This window comes from Mus pahari, chromosome 18, assembly GCF_900095145.1.
Source record: "Mus pahari chromosome 18, PAHARI_EIJ_v1.1, whole genome shotgun sequence".
In the NCBI taxonomy this organism is placed as follows: domain Eukaryota; kingdom Metazoa; phylum Chordata; class Mammalia; order Rodentia; family Muridae; genus Mus; species Mus pahari.
In genome coordinates this window covers 36,724,111-36,742,310 of record NC_034607.1, presented here as the reverse complement: position 1 = coordinate 36,742,310, position 18,200 = coordinate 36,724,111, and the positions used below count along the sequence as shown (strand labels likewise).

Genomic DNA, 18,200 nt, shown 5'->3' with positions numbered 1-18,200 from the left:
TTAGTAGGCACACTTGCCAATCAGTTGCTCTTCCAGGCTGGAAGGTCTGGGGCTCAGACTTGGCCTCAGTCTCAGTTGCTAGCTCAGTCTCTGCAGACCTTACTGGATGGCTTGCTGCACACAGGCCTGATGCTCTTCTGATCCCTTTGGGCGCAGGCATGCATGTGGTACACAGACAGATATGCGGGTAAGAATCCATACACATAAATTAAATGCAAACTTTCCTATATGGTATTTTAGTCATTCGGTGAATATAACTGAGACAGTTTCAGATCCAGGGAAAATACTTGAGATGTTTTTAGAGAATGTTTTACTCTAGTTCAACAGAGAATATAACCTTAAATTCCTCCAGTCTCCTCCACAACTATTCTCCCACAGTGTCAAAATCATGTATGAGAAAGACTAGAAACAAGAGACTACGTTCTGGTTTGGGTTCTGTCACTAGGCAGCTATATGACTGTGTTTTACAACAGAGCATACTGAATAAAAGGTTGGGATAGTATTGAGGGATATGAACTCAACTTCAAGTCTAGAGCTCTTAGATAAAGAATTTAAGGTCATCTTTGAAACCCTAGTTTCAAAGTATCTGACCATTTGGACCTTTTGTGCTATGTCTCAGAGTCAGGCTGGCACAGTTCCCCACCCATGAATATGACATTTCCAAGTCATGCAAGCCTCCAGGACTGGCCCATTTACTTTTATGCACTGTGGACAATATACTCTTTCAATTGTGCTGGAGAAAAGTACATGGAGACTTCATGTTCATAACTATGATGCACAAAACATTTTTTTCATGTATTAATAAGGTAACTACGAGTCAATGATTCAGTGCATATAGATCATATAATATTTAAACTACATTAAATTACACATCTCTTTGAACATTTACCATTTTTATAGCAAAACGTTGAAAATCCTTTCTGCCAGCCTTCTAAAGCCCACGGTGCTTTGTTACCCAGTATGGCCCTAAACCCTACAGCATACACTAGGGCTTCTCTTTCTTGACTAACCGTATCTTCATTCAAATTGATCAACTGTCTTTCCTCTCCACCTGGAATTACTTCCAATGATATTATCCCTGTTGTCATCCACGTGGCCGTTGTCATCTTGGACAGCGGTAGTCTAACTTCCGGTGAATTCGGCTCACTCTTCACAGAGATTTCTCTCTTGATTATCACATGTTGCCTGAGTCACCTACCTCTGGTGACCTTGCAGAATCATCTCGTAGAGCTCAATTATCTGTATCTAACAGTGTGCTTAGAATTTATGAAACAATTGGAAGGGGATTATTTCTGCTACCTACATACACTTCTGATCGCCTTTCTCAGATACCAGATGTCTTAGTCAGGGTTTCTATTCCTGCACAAACATCATGACCAAGAAGCAAGTTGGGGAGGAAAGGGTTTATTCGGCTTACATTGCCATACTGCTGTTGATCACCAAAGGATGCAGGATTGGAACTCAAGCAGGTCAGAAAGCAGGAGCTGATGCAGAGGCCATGGAGAGATGTTCTTTGCTGGCTTGCTTCCCCTGGCTTGCTCAGCCTGCTCTCTTATAGAACCCAAGACTACCAGCCCAGAGATGGTACCACCCATAAGGGGACCTCTTGCCTTGATCACTAATTGAGAAAATGCCTTACAGCTGGATCTCATGGAGGCATTTCCCCAACTGAAGCTCCTTTCTCTGTTATAATTCCAGCTGTGTCAAGTTGACACAAAACTAGCCAGTACACCGGATTAAACTATGTTTTCTTTATAGCCACACAGAAAAGAGTACTCACAAAACCTCAGGTTATACAGTACTAGACTTAATGACATGCCTATAAGAAAAGTCAATTGTGTGCTCTGAGATGTTCTGAGGAATGTTTCACATTACAGAAGAGTGTATAGAAAAAAAATGAATTTAAAAATACTTGCTGGGGTCTGAACCATCAACCAAAGAACATACATAGGTCTCCCTGCTGGAATGTAGCAGATGTGCAGCTTGGTCTTCATAAGGATCCTGAATAACTGGAGTCAGGGCTGTCCCAAAAGCTGTTCCTTGTATGTGGGACATGTTCTTCTAGCTGGGCTGCCTTATATGGCCTCAGGGGGAGAGGAAATGCCTAGCCTTGCAGAGACTTGAAGGGCCAGGATGGTGGGGATACCCAGGGGTCATCCACCCACCCAGAGGAGAAGGGGAGGAGGAAGGGAAAAGGATTTTGGGATGGGTGACTGGGGAGGGGGGGGCAGTGAGTGGGATGTAAAGTGAATACATTTAAAAATTAAATTAAAAAAAAAGTCAACAACAACAACTAAGGCTGGCTGGATTTGGGGAAAAAAAACCCTGCTGGGGTGCAGCCTCAAAAACCAGTCATCTATGTATGGGGTCCTCTGAAAATGACATTTTAGGTGAAGGCAGACAATACAGACTCACTTCAGTAAATTTTGGGCTTTTGGAGTGCTCCTGAAATAAATCTGTTGAACTCAGAACACCAGGAAATTACCACTTACGCACTTGCAAACCTTTTGAGATGGCACTCAAACACCTACTCACTTGACATTGTATTGGTAGCTAATGGTTTCCGGCTACAGAACTGATTTCTCTTTGTTTTAATCAGGAACAATGAAGTCTTTCCAACTCAATCACAGTTTGCCTGTCCCTTCTGTTCCAGCATGCTGCGCTTGGTTCTGCAGCAACTGAGAGGTCCCACGTGTACCATCAGTCTAGTTTTGGTGGTAATGGACTCAGTGTTTACAATTCACGTGCCCACTTTTTTTTTTTTTTTTTTTGGCACTGTAGATAGACCATTTGGAAAAGGTTTAATCGGTTATTTGTTTCTCAGTTACAGAAGGGCAGGCCAGATATCTCTTATAGAAGCAGTTTTATTTGAAAATTTGAGACAGGGTTGTCCTTGAAGTCCAATCTTCCTGCCACTCCAAGTGCTGGGATTTCTGGCATGTGCCACCAGAGCTGGCGCTGTGACAGCTTCTCAAACATTTTTATTAAGAAGATTAAATACTACAGTGCAAACCGAGCCTTTGATATGAAGTTAAACTAGGAAGGGAACAGCTGGCTCTTGATGCAAGCATCTATGCAAAGCACATGTTTCCTGATGGAAACCAGGTGTGCATAGGGGATGGAATCAGTCTTGGTGCAAAAGCACACAGCAGACCTAAAGCTCAGCCATCGGGAGGAATTGTGGGGAACATTTAATTACAATTCTCCTCTTTCAAGCAGAGATTGAATTTTCACATGATTGAACATAAACACAAAGTGTACCTTTCTTTCTTTCTTTCTTTCTTTCTTTCTTTCTTTCTTTCTTTCTTTCTTTCTTTCTTTCTTTCTCTCTTTTCTTTCTTTCTTCTTTTTTTCTTTCTTTCCTCCCTCCCTCCCCCCTCTCTCTCTTTCACTCACACACATATCTATCTATCTATCTATCTATCTATCTATCTATCTATCTATCTATCTATCTGTATTTCTATATATCTACCTATATATCTATATAGTATGTTCAGGAGTAAGGAAGGAAAGCAAAAGCCAGGTTTGGAATTCAGTATCAAATAAATAAGCCTGTAACTGGCGAGCGCTCCTCAACAAAGAACTGCTGTTTCCTCCTCATTCTCGGTGCAAACTCCAGCACTCTGCTCTTCATGTGGGCAGCTTGAGATAACGCTGCCCTTTTAAAATCATTTTTTTTTATGGTATCACAGAATTAATGGATTTGTTATGGTGTTTTTATACATGTGTGTCATTATACCTTGTTTTCAATGCTCCTCTCCCCTGCCACCCTCTCTCCATTCCTCCTACTAACCTCACTTCACTCTGGCCAGCCCCCCCCACCTTCCCCCCCCCAATGTTGCCCCCACCCTCACGTGTCTGACTCTCCAGCACTGGGTCTACTGGATGTTGCTTGTGTGTTCATGGTCTTGGGGCCATCTATTGGAGTCTATCCCTCCATCCTCAAAACCAACCAACCAACCAATCAACCAACCAAACAAACAACAAGGACTCTCCCTCCCTTGGCAGCCACCAACCACCACCAGCTCCTCAGGTAGGGGAGGGCCCTTGTAAACCCCTCCTCCACCTCCACCTTAGCTGGCTGGATCTTGCTCAGGTCTTCTGCATGCTGCCTTAGCTTCTGTGAGTGTCTGTGTGCAATGGTGCTGACATCCAACACGGCAGGCACTCTTTCCAAGCAGGTACCGACTCACTCTCGCTCTCCCAATCTTTCCGCTGCCTCTTCAGCCAGGAGTCCTGAGGCTTGTGGGAAGAGGGTTTGATGGAGATGACCCGATGTTCTCATACCTCATGGATCCATGACCTTCAAAACCCTGGGAATTCCTTAAGGTCTTTTCTTCCCCACAATGTCTTTCCCAGAACAAAACGTCTTTGAAGGATGGATCCCTTTGTCCAAGGAGGCAGATGCAGGGCTGTCCACTTCTGGCTGGACACACTCTCTGAGGTGAGCCAGAGATGCCACACTCACACTGCCTTGGTTGGAGCCATCTGCTACCATCCATGCCTTCTCTCCAGTGGATAGACTCAAACCATAATTGCAAGTAAACACTTTTTCTGTAAGTTACTTCCTATCATAGGAACAAGAAATGCAGCTAATACAGTCACAAGTTAATTACTTCTTTGTCACAATGTTAGCTAATATACAAAAAAAAAAAAAAAAAAGCAATGGAAAAGTGAGAGGAATTGACATTTTAAACCCTGATCTATTTTGTGTCTTAACCCCACTGAATCTCATAGGATCTGCAACCCTGCAAACGGGTGGTAATTAGTCAACTTTGTGTCAATATCACATGAACAGAGAAGGTGTAACAAAAGTCTGGCAAAGTACTTTTGTTTGTGTTACGGGCCTAGACAATAGCTTTTCAGTCCAAGACTTCAAACTTAGACTTTTAATTTTTAATTGCCCAATTCAATGAATGCTGAGAAAATATAGAACACAGTCAAAGATCCATAGCAAAGCAGTCAGAGCCACAAGGAAATGCACTTCTGGTTGTTCTCATCATTAGCAGCTCTGTGGACTCAGTCTGGTTATTCTCACCATTCCCAGTTCTGTGGACCTCAGTCTGGTTATGACGAGCTCACAGCAAGTGTGAGCAAGGTTGTGAGCTTGGAAGATGCTTAACTCAGGCGCTCAGACTTTTAATTTACCACTTTCCATCTGGGTGACATTGGAAGGTTCTTTAACTTCTCTGTGACTCTGTTTTTGTTGTTAGACAAGAACACTACTGCTTTAAATGCAGCCGTAAGTGTTGAAGAAGGTATTAACTGTAGAAGTCAGATTGCTGTACAGTAAGCAGTAACTGTTGGCTTGTACAATTACAGTCCTTCCTGATATAGCGGCCTCTTGTGAGGCTATGCCAGTGCCTGGCAAACACAGAAGTGGATGCTCACAGTCAGCTATTGGATGGAACACAGGGCCCCCCCAATGGAGGAGCTAGAGAAAGTACCCAAGGAGCTGAAGGGGGATGCAACCCTATAGGTGGAACAACAATATGAACTAACCAGTACCCCCTGAGCTTGTGTCTCTAGCTGCATAGGTAGCAGAAGATGGCCTAATCAGCCATCATTGGGAAGAGAGGCCCCTTGGTCTTGTAAACTTTATATGACCCAGCACAGGGGAAGGCCAGGGACAAGAAGTGGGAGTGGGTGGGTAGGGGAGCAGGGGCAGGGGGAATGTATAGGGAACTTTCGGGATAGCATTTGAAATGTAAATAAAGAAAATAATAAAAAACAAAAACAAAACCAAAACAAAACAAAAAACCAGAAACAATTACAGCCCTTATGAAGTTGGAGTTTAGTTCCTGAAGGATATAATGTACCCAGGTAGAAATGGAGTTTTAGTCTGTTTCAGGATGACTTCTTCTTACACAATTCTTAAAACATTTTATGCGCACATGACAAGGTTTATTTGTCCATCTAAGAATGGAGAGATCTCTGTCTTTACTCAAGCACAGAAAGGAAAACCATGGCTCCCTTTCCAAAGGGTGAAGGAAGCATAAGTCTAAAGACACAGATTCTTTTCGCATTTCCCCCAGTTCCTCACAAACCTCAACCTATTACAGAGATTTGTGCGACTCAAACCATATAGGTTTGGTCTAAGTTGAGGTCAGTAGCATATTGTTCAGAAGATAAGATGTTCAAGAAAAAATGTCTAGAAATATATCCTGTCCTGCAGAGGCTGTGGCAGTCTGTGACAAATATGTGACCTAAACTGCAAAGTGACAAACGCGTCCTTTTTTTTTTTTTCTTTTAAAAAAATATGTATTTACTTTATGTCCAGAAAAGGATATTGGCTCCCGTTACAGATGGTTGTGAGCCACTAGGTGGTTGCTGGGAATTGAACCTAGAACCTCTGGAAGAGCAGTCAGTGCTCTTAACTGCTGAACTCTCTCTCCAGTGTCATTTTAAGGCAGGGTTTAGCAGGATAAAGGACTACTTCTCTTGTTCAGGGACTAAAGTGTCTGTGGAATTCACTGGAAGCAACTTTCCCACATGCCTCCTACAGAGAAGTTGGCTTTAGAAAGCAGAGCCTGAACCATCAACCAAAGAGCATACATGGGTTGGACCCAGACCCACTGCACACATTTAGCAGATGTGTAGGTTGGTCTTTATGTGGGTCCTGAGGAGTAGGGGCCATCCCTAAAGCTGTTGCCTGTCTGTGGAATATGCTTCCCCAAGTGGGCTGCCTTGTCTGGTCTCAGTGGGAGAGGATATACTTAGCCCTGCAGAGACTTAACGTGCCAGGGTGGGGAGATACCCAGCAGGGCTTCCATCCTCCCAGAGGAGAAGAGGATGGGGGATGGGAGGAAGGACTATGTGAGGGAGGACCTGGATGTGGGGCAAGAATCAGATGTAAAGTGGATAAATAAATTTTTTAAAAAGGAAAGGGAATAATTATAACCCCCAGAGTCTAACTAGTGAGTCTGCAGAAAGGGGAGAAATAGGAATAGAGATGGCACCCACATTTCCATCATAAAAGGTGCCTACTTGAGAGAGTGGCCAGGCAGCTCCTACAGAGGAGCAGGGCTTTCCTTGCCAGTGGATTGTGGAGAGTGTCTAGCCAGTCTCTTTTGAGCTGATTCTCAGCGTGAGTCGAAAGAATCTGTCCCCGATTTCCCCCTTTCCCCCCCCGAAAGAAGAGGGATATTTTCCTGGAGGAAATCCAGAAGAAATTAGAAGCTGCAGTAGAAAGACGCAAGTCTCATGAAAGGGAAGTCTTGAAGCCGCTTGCTGAGAAGCGGGAGGAGGAAAAAGACGTGCTTCAGAGAGCCATTGAGGAAAACAACAACTTCAGCAAAAAGGCAGAGGAGAAACTGACCCACAAAATGGAGACGAACAAAGAGAACAGGGAGGCGCAAATGGGGGCCAAGCTGAAGCGCTCGCGAGCTGACGCTGAAGAGGTGCGGAAGAACAAAGAATCCCAAAACCCCGCGGACAGAGACGGAGGCTGACAAAGTTGTTCTGAGAACTGACTTTCTCCCTGACCCCTTCCTAAATATCCAAAGACTCTACTGGCCAGTGTCATTTACTTTTCCCCTCCTGACAGATAGTCTAGAAGCTGATGTAGGATCGTATAGGTAGATCCAGATCATGAGATGTTTTAGGGGCTCAAGGGGGAGAAACTGAAAGTGTTTTACTCTTTTTTTTTTTTTTTAAGTGTTGGTCTTTCTAACTTAGCTATTTTTCTCATTGCATCTTTTCCACTTGTGTGCTGGGTTAATGGCTAGTACTGTATTGACTGTGGAAGACGTTTGTGAAGAGTTATGTAGTGGCTTCTTCCCAACCCATTAGATGCTGAATATCTGTTCACGTTGCGATCCCAATTCTGTCCCAATCTCACCGGCTGCTATTATACTTGAATGGTTAATAAACTGCACAGTGCTGTTGGTGGCATAAATAAATAAATAAATAAATAAGTAGGTGCCTACTTACCAGCTACAAAGTGAAGCAGCAACAGCCAGAAAAAAAAATTCCAACCCATTTCCATTCCCATCTCTGGAGATCCCCTCCCTGTGTGAGGATATTTGACTTGTAATCCAGTGTTTGTAAGAAGGGAAGGATGTAGACAAGTTTGAAAGCATGGTCCTTTATGCCCCTTGAAGCAGCTCAAGGCAATCCCCTGTGTGAGACACCTTCCCCATAGGAAGGCACAGCCCTCTTGTCCTCAAAGGAGTGCAAGAAGCCAAAGGGCACACAGAAGCCTGGTTATTCATCATTTCCCTAGGACCTTTTCTCAATTAAACACCCCAGTTCCAGCCCCTCTGTCCAGCCATGTCTCACAAATGAGTGCCTTTAACCCAAATTTAGGGTTTTTTTTGGGGGGTGGTGGTGGTGGTATGTTTCTTCCATGAGGGAAACAGGTCATTCAAAATTCGAATTAGGAAAATCTGAGTGCTTTTCTCCAGTTAACTGATTCACGTCATCTTTATCCTCAGGGCCAGAAAGAAAGGTACTTTCCCCTTTGTGATGGAGGAAAGGGGCAGTGGAGAACACCTTCTACCTCTTGTGGTTTGCTAATCTAATGGCTCATTTTGGGGAAGAGCAGGGTTTGGGGAAGATGCTAACCATTCTCATTCATTTTCTCTCTCTCTCTCTCTCTCTCTCTAATATATATATATATATATATATATATATATATATATATATTAAAAATACTGTGTTTATTTCATAGCACAGACTAGAGAGTCATCAATAAACTCCTGGGCCAGAATAAAATCAAAGTCATAACATATATTTTCTGAGCTTTCTGGAAAAATGACAGACCAAATGGCTACTAGCAAATATTGATCTATAGTGTCAAACTCTATTTTCAAACTATTTATATGTTTAACACCCATGGTTCTACTGTATTTCTATGTACTTAGTGTGGCTACATTCAGTATCTAGGTACAGTTTCTTTCTAAAAGAAACTGCTTACATATATCTATATGTACTTATATCAATCTAGGCAAAAAATCCAGATATTAAAATTTTCTCTCTATTTCTGTCAGTTAAATATTCTTTCCTTGCTTCTTTTTTTTCAACTTTTACCAATTTTTTTATTAAGTATTTTCTTCATTTACATTTCAAATGCTATCCGAAAGTCCCATATACCCTCCCCCACCTACCCACCCACTCCCATTTCTTGGCCCTGGCGTTCCCCTGTATGGGGCATATAAAGTTTGTAAGATCAAGGGACCTCTCTTCTCAAGGATGGTCGATCAGTCCATCTTCTGCTACCTATGCAGCTAGAGACACAAGCTCTGGGGGTACTGGTTAGTTCATACTGTAGTTCCACCTATAAGGTTGCAGACCCCTTCAGCTCCTTGGGTACTTTCTCTAGCTCCCATTCTCATTCTTGTCACATTGTGATATCTCTTAGTCCTCTACCATCTGGAGAATATTTGATTAGGAGGATTGCCATGCTGTAGCAATACAATGTTCTGAAACCTCCTCTAGCATTCTAAGAGAACCTCACAGGCAGTTAATGATACGCCTTGAGGTCACTTAACACTTAAGACTGCTATCTTACTGTGCACCCAAACTGTCTGACCTGACTTTAAAGGGATGATGCAGCAGCAAACTTTACTTGTTTTGGATTGCCAATGCAGTCAACTCTTCCATCCTAAGCTAATGCAGAGCTATAGTCTTGAATTAAGTACCCTCCCATGCCCCTGACTATATATAGTCTTAAATACTGTACCCTCCCAAGCCCCTGACTATATATAGTCTTACATAATGTATCCTCCCATGCTCCTGACTGAATGTATACCATTTTCTCAAAGCAGCAAATATAGAAGTCAAAATCAACTTCCTAAAGTCTACCATAAAGGGTGAAAACAACCAATTACGAGATTCAGTCAATAAACAATGATGTTTGTTGTCTGGGTCAGCAGAAATCACTTGCAGCCAATGACTTAATACTTTGTAAAATTCTGTTAAGTGTCCTATTCCTTCCACACGTGATGCTTTTTGTGCTGTTCAATAAAGACAGAATGAGGTCCTTTGTAAGGGAGGACAGAAGGTACACGCAGCTCATACAGGAGGCAGGCGTACACAGAAACAAAGAGAAAGAAACACACGTGCACATGCACACACACACACACACACACACACACACACACACACACACACTCACACTGAGAGACTCACAGACACAGAAACAGAAACAGAGGACATAGGCAGAAGGGCAGATTCATAAGGCAACCTTCAGGCAGGGACACATTAAGACTCATGAAACAGAGGACAAAAGATAAGGAAGAAGTAGTACAGAATTCAAAACTGGGCTCTCTAGGTAAGGTGACTTCGAGTGGAAGAGCTTTTCTTTCTCCCTTAACATGACAAGGATGCAGCACTGGTAACTTGGAGTTAACGTCTGACGCACAGAATTCCTGCCTCATGCCAGCTCTAAGAACAAGTTGTAGAGATGCTTGGAATGGGCAGGACCTGGGTGCCTCTTCTGTCTACAGTTATAGAGGCAAGGTTGTAAGACTCAGCAGGAATCTCACATCAGAAGATGACATTCTTACAGAACAGTCCATGCATTCCGAGTGAACTTTTCTTGCAATTGCACGGTTTCTAACTCAGAAGTACCTTGACTATTGATATTCCCCTCCAAAAGTGATCTTCAGATTCCCATAGTCTTCATGAGGAAACAGAACTAAAGAACAAGAACAAAGGTGGACAGCTGACCTTTCTCTCATTCACACAATATTGCAGCTTTCCTGTCTCAACATCCCACGGTGAGCAAATGACAGGGCATCGGTGCTACTGTTGAGGGGGACTTAGAAAAACATCTCCACTTCCTATAAAAGACCAGTCGCTCTTTGTCTCTGCTGGGGATTTAATAATTTATAATTTAATAATTAAATAATTTTGGAGGACAGGGAATGCAGCCAGCCCCTTGTTGGAGCACTTGTCTAGTATATATAAAAGCAGAAACACCACCGCCAACAAAACCACTTAACACATTAAGGATCAGATAAGATACAAAGAAGTTAGTAATGCGGGAAAATGTTGGAAATCCCAATTTGAATTAACTATGGCTTCAGGTGCAAATGTGCAATGGTAGAAACATTTTTGTGGAAAATATTTCTTTTCTCCCATTGGGTCACAGATGTATTGAAGAGACCTGCATTTCTCCCATGGACATGCTTCTTTCAAGAAGAGCAATAGAAGAATTAAGCATCTTTATAACGGATGCACTATATATTCTTTTAGATTTGTCATTCTGTCCATAATTCTAGATTGGATAGTTTTGGGCTGGTGAGTTTTATAATGTGCAGTGATAGTCATTTGGAAGGTTTGCAAAACCCAAATGTGCTGAATATCTTGGCTAATGGTAGTAATAAATTCCTTTTCATTCCCGTAAATCAAAATCAACTTCAGGTCTGTGCTTTAATAAAATGCTTTAGAATTTTCTAAATTCCTTCAAGTTCTACAGTATATGATGTCTGCCAATTCTCTTGGAAAGTTCTGAGCAAGGCTCAAATTCTGCATCCTTCAGTTTGTCTCTGGTTAAGATTGCCCTTGGGGGTTATAGTACGTGATGTTGTGGAAGAGAGTGGCTTGAAGATGGAGCCCAGGCTCCCAGCAATTGATTATTGAATCACACTGGAAAGCAAGCACAGCTGGGAAGGAACTGAGTGTTTGAAGTCCCCAGTCAGGTGATATTTACCTTCCCTTTGGCAGAAGAGGATGTACTATAAAAGTTAGAAGAGAAAAGGAGAAGTGTAGGTTGGAGTGATTGGCTTTAAAGATGGATGGAGTCACCTCTGATGACTGGGGGGAACTCCCGAGGGACAGCTAGAAAGTAAATGAATTTCAGAATAGAAAATCACACAGAAGAGCCCTGGTGAGTGGACACCCTATGCTACATAACACCCTATGCTACACGGCCATAAATGCCTGGGCTCCTGGCCCACAGACTTAGACATCACAGTTATGATGTGGTAGTTTGTGATATACTGTTATTGTGTGATAGAAAACGAATATGAATTCTGGCTTTGCAGCAATGTAGACAAACAATATTTCCTTAAACAATTTATGTGTTGAAATACCAAAATTTTCCTCAAATTTTTGGTGTTTCCTCAAATTTCCTATTATCTACATATCTAGATTATTCCAACACTACATGTGATTGAGAATGAATGGAAGAACATAGGATAATTTTTCTCTTCTTAAAGAGAGTCATTTATATTATTTGGAGTCATTTGAGACAAAATTTAACACTTCATTCTCTTATGACTATGTTTATCTCTCTGCCCACCCCAAATCTAGCCTCCAATTTTTCTCTTGACTCTGGAAGGAGAGGAAAGGGTGGACCTTAGCACACGAGTTTCATTACTGTAGCAATATTTATACATACTTAATTTCTACTGGAAATATTTATTGTAAATATAATTTCTATAATTGGAGTAGGGAATACAATTGAATCTAATTAGTGAAGAACATTTGCATAGACAGCCTGCCTGGACTTTATGCAGCTACAGAAGACAGCAAACCTGAAATTAATCATCACACGTCTGGCATTAAAACAGGAATTAGTCAGGGCAGAAGCAGATGAGTCAGCTCAGTGACTGATTCCATGGTTTCTGGGCAAATCTCTTTCTGGATTCTGATTAACACTAGCATGTATTTATATTAAAACTAATGCAGTAACCAAGACACTGTATTTAGTATAGCCTGGGGATCCAAGGTGGGGGATGTGTCTTATTCTGTCTGGCTGTTGTCTTTTGTAGACCTGCTCTTCTCTGAAGAGGAAATGAAGAGGGAATGGATGTGTAGGAGAGGGGAGGAAGGAGGGATCTAGGAGGAGTGGAGAGAGTGGTTGGTATGTATTGTATGAGAGAAGAATCTATTTCAGTACAAATTTTTGAAAAAAGATTTCAAAATGATGATGGGTTTAGATGCACCCATCTCCTACTTTCCCCTTCATCTCTGAGTCTTGTCTTTGAAAGGCAGACACATTTCACTGATGTCACTTTAGCATTCCCAGCTTCATGAAATCAGGTAAAGCAGCGACATCCACCAAGCTTTCACGATCCACTGGTCTGTTTTATAATATCCACACGAATGCTTTGTTTTTCTTTCCAAGGATGATGGAGAAACAGCACTGGCCAAACAGCACAAAATGGAGAGAGGAGAGAAGGAAGGAATAGAGGGAGTGCTGATTGGATGCCTGGTGTTGAGATGCTTCCTAATTTATAATTTTCTCAAGCCCTAGCAAATAAATCTAAGTTGGGAAGTTGGATAAAATATATGAATACTCCTAGCAATAGGTAATCAAGTGGGTAAATATGATCACTGTGTCCTTAAAACACAAAGTCAGTACTAAATACAAATTGGCCATGTAGAACAGTCCTTCCACTCAATTGAGATATTGAAACTAGAAAACAAAAGGTTAGTATCTAAGACATTTAGTGGGCACGTTGGTCAAAGAGAGAGAATTATGGAGAAGGATAAGAAATGAGAAGTGCTTATTTCTTTGACAAGGAAGAACCCGTAAAAATCATGAATCAGAATACAATCTATCTATCTATCTATCTATCTATCATCTATCTATCTATCTATCTATCTATCCATCCATCCATCTATCTACAGAAGACAATGGGAAAGTACAAAGAGCAAATAACGTGGTAAGCTTGTATTACTTAGCTTCCTATTACTACTATAACATGCTACTCACAGTTTTGGAGATTGCTGATATGTTTTGGAGATGACTGATAGTCCCAATTGTTTTGGCTATGAAGAGCCAACATTGATGGTGGCAGTATGNAATAGAACACAAGTGTTCACCTAATAGTCAGGAAGCAAGAAGGGGTGGGGTGGGTCTTATGTTCCACCATCTCCACTGAGGACACAGCCCAATGACTTATGACTTCCCAGTTGGTCCTATTTCTTAGTTTTCACATCCTTTCAATAGGCCCACACTAAGTCCAAGCTTTCAGTACATGGGCCTTTTGGTGTGTCACTCAAGATTCAATCTGACACACAATGTTCATGAAAGCACTGACTTTCATTTCTGGAGGGGCTGATGACTTCACTTAATGCTAGTTGGGGGATATTCATAGTGGCTATCATTCAAGAGTAAATCATCTTCTGAACTACATCTATGGTCTCTAATAAAAAGGATTGGCTCACTTTAGACTTTAAAAGAACAAGAAACATCCCCCCACCATACCATACAGCAAGCACTCCAATGCAAGTAGTCATTGAGCATCAGCAAGCACACTTGCAGTAAATACAAACTCTCAAGCTGACCTTCAGAGAATTCTGCCCCCCACATACACTTTCTAAGCACATACACTTGTTGAGTTCTATTGATCAGATTTGGGAATCAATAGTTGCAACTGTCTCATCTCCCTCCCAAGAAAACAACATATAGCAATAGAAAGCAGACACACATTTACAGGTGTAAGTAATCCATTTTAAAAAAGTTTCATTAGCTCAGTGGTTCATCACTTGCCTAGCATGTCCAAGATGTGGGTTTGACAGCAAAATGGTTTCACATGTGTCCAAGGCAACTGGAACAAAACTCATAACCACTTGGTACCCTGCAACTGTAAGTCATCTCTGGCTTCTAATATGCACACCTACTTACATCTGAACTTCTGGGAAGTAGAGATCTGATTGTAGCAAATCACATTATTAAAAATACATTTTTGGCATCAAAACTATCCTGTTTATCGTACTCCCATTTAGTAGCATAATAAATGTTAATTACAACTGTCTGTGGTGGCTTACGTCCCATAGAACACTTTACCACCTTTTGGCTGTCTTTAAAAGACTAGTCTAGTGTATTCCTTCTGACGTTTTTAAGCTTTAAAACAAGCACCATGTTAAACAGTAACTAAGAATAGTAGTGACCTCACAGGAGCTGAATGTACATTACAGGCCTAGAATCAGAAGATTCTAGAAGAAAAAGAATCATTCGAAGCTTGCATGTTGCCATCTAGTGTCTGTCTACATGATATACAGAGGGCCAACCAAACATAATTGCTCAAAAGCTGATTATTTTCAAATTGTGACAGAGAAAGCATAGTTTTGTTTTTGTAAATATTAACACCTGGTTTGTCTTAAAATTGTTCAGATATGTGTGGAGCTAAATATTGCATACAATATACTGAACAAATCTCAATATCAGTATTGTCAAATTTGTCCAGAACCATCTGAAGTGAGTGTGAAAATAGACAATTTAACAGGCCTGCTCTTCCTAGGTTAAAAACAATACCATCTCACTTAGCATGCAGTAGAGGATAGCTGATCTTTTGTGATACAAAAATAAAAATTTAAAACATGCCTGGGGTTCAGAGTCTCATCAGAAATCATAAACACTGGTAAATAATCATATGATACTTGAATATAAATCCGGGAAACAGGCTGAGGTTGAAGATAAGGACAGACAGTTCTATGTACTATCCTGCTCTAGCTCTTAAAAAGCCTTCTTAGTACAGTGTGCTGAGTGCTCTCAATTAAATTGCCCTTGAAAAGAAAATAAGCAAGTAATCACATTATTTTACATCTGAACTAACCAGGGAATCGAAGGTGAGATGTCACTGTCTTGCCTCATGGCAAAAGGAGGTATACATCCTTGCAAAGTATTTTCAAGTGAAACTATTTTACTGTTGTCTGTGGCTCTGGGGATCAAACTCAGGATCTTAGATATGCCATGCAAGTGCTGGACCACTGAATAAAGAAAGCTTTTGTAATGTCCCGAGAGAATGAGTATGCAATGGAGGCTTTGGATACTTGGTTTAGAAGCTCAAGGCTTCCGCTTGAGCTCTATGACAGAGAAGACCACCACACTCAAGAGACAGGAGCAGGCTGCAGTGTGAACTCTATAGCATCATGATAATGGCCTTTATGTTTTTGCTTCCAGGCACCTGATCTCAAACCAAGAAGTTTTCTCTAAATTGTATTTTACAGCCTACATTGATAACTTATTTTGTTTGTCTAAGTTCAGGAGAAAACTGAAACCAAATCTTCCTTACACCTCCTTTGAGACAACACCTAAAAGACATTACCATTGCTTATGTAAATGCTTTAAGTATCCTCCCCCGGGGCATTCCTGTCTTTGTGAGAGGTCTTGTCTCAAGCCACCCCTTTCAGAGAATGAAACCAACTGTTGTAGCATTGTAACAAATGCATTAACAGCCTAGGAGCCTCCCTATGCTCAAGAACAGAGTAAAATGGTTGTCAGTTATCAAAGCATTCATAGCTGCAAAGGAATCACATAACTATTACTGGAGACTTGAGTTACAAGCACAAAGTGTGCTGCCTGATGCTGTGTCTTCATGACTAAATTTTGTGCAGCGCATCCAAGAGCAGTAACAATGTACATAAGAACATTCCTGCCCTGTGTATGAAACGAAGAGTATTTAGTCATGAAGCAGAATGCAGATGATTTGTGTACTGAAAGTGAGAAACTAAGTTCCCAAGTGCCTTGGGTGCCAGCGACTGGTGACTATCAATGCTGTCATTTCTTCCAATATTATCTGAAGATATGTGTCTTAGTTAGGGTTTGACTGCTGTGAACAGATACCATGACCAAAGCAACTCTTATAAGAACAACATTGAAATGGGGCTGGCTTACAGGTTCAGAGGTTCAGTCCATTATCATCAAGGCAGAAGCCTGGCAGTGTCTAGGCAGGAGGAGCAGAGAGTTTTATATCTTCACCTGAAAGCCTCTAGGAGAAGACTGGCTTCCAGGTTGCTAGGATGAGGGTCTTAGAGACCACGTCCACCACACTTTCCTCCAACAAAGTCACACCTCCTAATAGTGCCACTCCCTGGACCAAGCATATTTAAACCACACACTATACAATGCCTGAGGTGAAACCTTTGGCTAGGTGTACATACCCATACTGCCACAGTGTACACATCTGCTTCAGGACTATGAAATGGTTCTTCTATGACATCATTGAAGTTTGTAAGGCACAGAGGCTTCCATTTAGCTCAGTGCAGCAGCACATGCTTACACTTCCTGAACCTGGGAGGAATATAGGTTGTTCTAGGCTGGCAAGTTCAAGGCTAGCCTGAGTCACATAGAGAATTCTTGGTTTAAAACAGAAACCAAAGCAACCCCAAATAATCAAAACGAAACAACAACAAAAAACAAGGGCTGGCGATATAGCTCAGTGATAGAATTTGCCGTAAGCATACAGGATCTCCTGAGTTCAATCCCTAGCATAGAATGAACAAAAATCAAGCAGCCTTTTACTTAAGCCAGGAGACTGCTCATGTCAGTGTTCGATGTACATCTGAGTAGATTCAGAAAACTAATAAAATGTACAAGTGTGAACTACATCAGCCACAGAGATTGTAAAAGCTCTTTATTTGCCCACTTTTAAGAAATGCACTGATTCCGGGAGAAATATAATCACTCAGATCTATGATGAAGAATCAAAACTCCAATCTAAGCCATCAGGACCCATTCTTGACATTTCAAAATGATGAAATTCAAATTTTGACTTTTATACTTTTCTTATACCATATTGACTCTGAGTGACTCGGAGTTTCTCACAGCATGATGAAACATGGAGCATGCAGTTTGCCAGATCTTTTTTTGGTCAGAAGTGGGATCTATCCTGATGGGCCTGTCTGTCAAACCTGCCTACTCATGAATCCAGACTTTAGACAAATTTGAGATTTCTTTCCTCCATTTCTTTGACAGTTGTATAAATCTTAGACTACATATGGTACAGAAGAAGATAAGAACTAGTCATATTGCTTGTGACTTCTACTGGTCAGTACTGAACCATCCAGCAGAGGGCATAAAAACAATCTGTCTACAAGTGTCAGCAGCTACTGGAAGGTTGATTATCATCAGTAAGAAGAGATGGCATCTTCTGCTATTTCTAATGAACTTTTAATTTTTTTTTTTAAGTCTAAAAGGTAATCCTAACTGGGGGCTAATGGCCTCCTTCCTTCTGCTCCCATTCAGCTGAGTTTTCTCTACTGGTTAGCATACCTGAAACCTCTGGTTTTTTTTTTTTTTAACTTCCCTGTCCGTTCAGCCTTCTCCTGCATCCTTGTTCTCAAAACTATGTTGCAAATATGGATTCCCAGAAGATTTTAATTCATTCAGACAGGACCATGTCTCCATCTCCTTAGGATATTCTATTTCTGCTGTTCTCATAAGCCCTTTTTCTAGGATATGGGGCATCTACCCTAGTTCTCTCTGTGAGTGTATCTTTTTTTTTTTTTTTTTTTTTTTTTTT

General features: G+C 41.3%; 1 protein-coding gene and 1 pseudogene across 6 annotated transcripts in view; one reads left to right on the top strand and one right to left on the bottom strand.

Annotated features, from left to right (window-relative positions):
• Dlgap1 (DLG associated protein 1) overlaps positions 1–18,200 on the bottom strand; it is an 809,018-nt gene that overhangs the window by 429,671 nt on the left and 361,147 nt on the right. The gene's annotated exons all lie outside the window — the stretch shown is intronic.
• On the top strand, positions 182–7,581 carry LOC110335487 (annotated as a pseudogene).